The sequence below is a fragment of the Lissotriton helveticus genome, chromosome 8 (genome assembly GCF_964261635.1).
Source record: "Lissotriton helveticus chromosome 8, aLisHel1.1, whole genome shotgun sequence".
Taxonomy (NCBI): domain Eukaryota; kingdom Metazoa; phylum Chordata; class Amphibia; order Caudata; family Salamandridae; genus Lissotriton; species Lissotriton helveticus.
In genome coordinates this window covers 712,009,235-712,012,026 of record NC_136069.1, presented here as the reverse complement: position 1 = coordinate 712,012,026, position 2,792 = coordinate 712,009,235, and the positions used below count along the sequence as shown (strand labels likewise).

The window sequence follows — 2,792 nt, the reverse complement described above, 5'->3', positions numbered from 1 at the left end:
TAAGTGCTGGTACTTGACACTTTAGTGCTCGAGATGAAAGCCACATATCCACGGTGGAGTACAGTATACCTTTATAAGAACTTACCAATTTGCTAGCACAGTATTTTTTTGAAACAGTTCATTTCTAAAAACCCTGCCTCTAGAACATTAAGCATACAAGTGACACGCGTAAGGGCACAGGGTGAAGTTGAAAAGCACAGAAAATTCAGAAATCCTTACATTTCGAGCAGCAAGTCAGAGTGCAGCCCTTAGCATGCTTGCAAAACTGCCCCTGGCACGAACATTATTTTTTTACATTTTCTTTTTTATTACACATCAATACTGTAACAAAAGCCACCTCTGTCCCATTGAGTTGTCTCGTGTCCAGAAAACACTGCCTGCAGATGTGCACAGAAGAAGCAGCAGCTGGTGACAAGCGCATGCGCATGATGGGTTTAGAGTGACTCAGCCCAGAGTGAAAAGGCAGCAGGTGAAGAACCATCTTCAGGGAGAAGTTGGTGACCTTGGAGGAAGGAGCTGTCCGTTGTCGTTTCATCATTTCTGCATTACAGTTTATCGTCGCTGCAGGGGTTGCTGAGTGCTGCTCTCTAACATTTGTAACAAGGCGAGACTAACAGGAACTGCACATTTCCAGTGATACAAAAACACATTGGTGTGATACGTTTGGAAGGTGGAGGACAAATGCTGCACACAGGAGCGCGCCCAGCCCAGGCAGATCTAGTATCGGTAGTGGTCCGGCTTGAATGGCCCATCCTTGTTCAGACCCAGGTACTTGGCCTGCTCGTCTGTCAATTTGGTCAGCTTCACACCCAGTTTGTCGAGATGAGCTGCAGCCACGGCCTCATCCAGCTTCTTTGGCAGGAAATGCACACCTACAGGGTACTTCTCTGGATTAGTCCATAGCTCTATCTCGGCCAAAACCTGATTGGTGAAGGAGTTACTCATGACAAAGCTGGGGTGACCCATAGCACAGCCCAAGTTCACCAAGCGGCCCTCTGCCAATAGGATTATGTGCCGGTTGTTCTTTAGCTGGTAACGGTCAACCTGGGGCTTGATGTTTACTTTCTTGGCTGCATTCTCGTTCAACCATTTTACATCGATCTCACAGTCAAAGTGTCCAATATTGCAGACAATGGAATCATCTTTCATTTCTTCAAAGTGTCTGCCATCTATAACGCCAGAGCACCCTGTGGTGGTAACAAAGATGTTTCCCTCTTTGCAAGCTTCGTCAATGGTTGTAACTTCGTAACCTTCCATCGCAGCTTGGAGGGCATTTATGGGATCGATTTCAGTGATGATCACTCTGGCACCAAAGGCTCGCAGGGCCTGGGCGCATCCCTTTCCAACATCTCCATAGCCAGCTACCACCGCTACCTTGCCTGCGATCATGACATCAGTCGCACGCTTAATGCCATCGATGAGGGACTCTCGGCAACCATAAAGGTTGTCAAATTTACTCTTGGTGACGGAATCGTTTACGTTGATGGCAGGCACCTTCAGAGCACCGCTGGTGTTCATCTTGTACAGGTTGTGCACTCCTGTAGTTGTTTCTTCGGCAATTCCCTTGATTCCTTTCAGCAGATCGGGGTGCTTGGTGTGGACCAGATTGGTCAGGTCTCCACCATCATCCAGGGTCATATTCAGTGGCTTGCCGTCCTTGAAGTACAGAGTTTGCTCGATGCACCAGATGTATTCCTCGTCAGTCTCCCTTTCCAGGCGTACACAGGTATGCCAGTTTTGGCAATGGCTGCAGCAGCATGATCCTGAGTGGAGAAAATGTTGCAGCTGGACCACTGCACCTCTGCACCAAGGGCCACGAGGGTCTCTATAAGAACTGCAGTCTGCAAGGTCGTGGAGGCATCCTGCAATCCGGGCCCCCTTCAAAGGCTTGGACTGCGAGTACATCTCACGCATCTTCATCAGCCCCGGCATCTCGTTCTCCGCGATCTCTACAGCCTTGCGTCCCCATTCGGCCAGGCTGATGTCGGCGACTTTGAAGGGATGTTTATCGGACATGCTGAAGCTGTTACGGGAGAAGGAACAGAGGTAGCGTGGTTCAGAAAGTGGCTGGGGCGGGAAGCTGATTTTGAGAAATGAAAACATTTCACCTTGTTTGCGCCAGCTTCAAAGAGAACTAATGTTTTGAGACAGAACCCTGTCTGGATATTTTATTAGATCGGGCTTTGCCAAAACCTATAAGTGTTTGTGCTGATCCACCCATGTAACACCACATTGACGCTTCCTTTGTGTAAAGCGACGCAAAGTGATGGAAAGGAGCGCATAGTCCTTTTTTGGCTTTGCAAAGTCTTAGTATATCTGTGCCTCTGTGCAGAGAACGTTGACAATCCTTGGAACTCGTCAAATTCATGAAATAAGTTTAAAAAACCATCCACTTTATAAGTTCTCTTTATGAGATTACTATTATTAGCGTCTTCTTTAAAATATACCTCAACACTGTCAGGCTACCCACTTCTAAATTATAATATTTACTGAGGCTACTTTCCCTGTGAGCTCTTCTAGACAATTTAGATTGAAATCTGCTTCCATTCGTTTACATGCACTCTCTGCAGAGCCCTGTCAGAGACAAGTGAGGGATAGAACGAGCAGTGATTTTTTGTGTAATAGAATCCTTAATAATTATTATTACCCATCACGCGCAATGCAAACACGCGCCGTTGCACTTCAGATGGTGTCAGTTCCTATTAGTTTTGTATGCTGATGGATTCTGATTGACGGATGGAAAGCTGAAGTCGCATGAATATAAACATCTGAAAGAACTTGGGGCACGTGCT

At 46.8% G+C, this 2,792-nt stretch overlaps 1 pseudogene; it reads right to left on the bottom strand.

Annotated features, from left to right (window-relative positions):
• Positions 1–472: 472 nt before the first annotated feature.
• LOC144772864 (adenosylhomocysteinase B pseudogene) lies at positions 473–2,051 on the bottom strand (annotated as a pseudogene).
• Between the last annotated feature and the right edge of the window lie 741 nt (positions 2,052–2,792).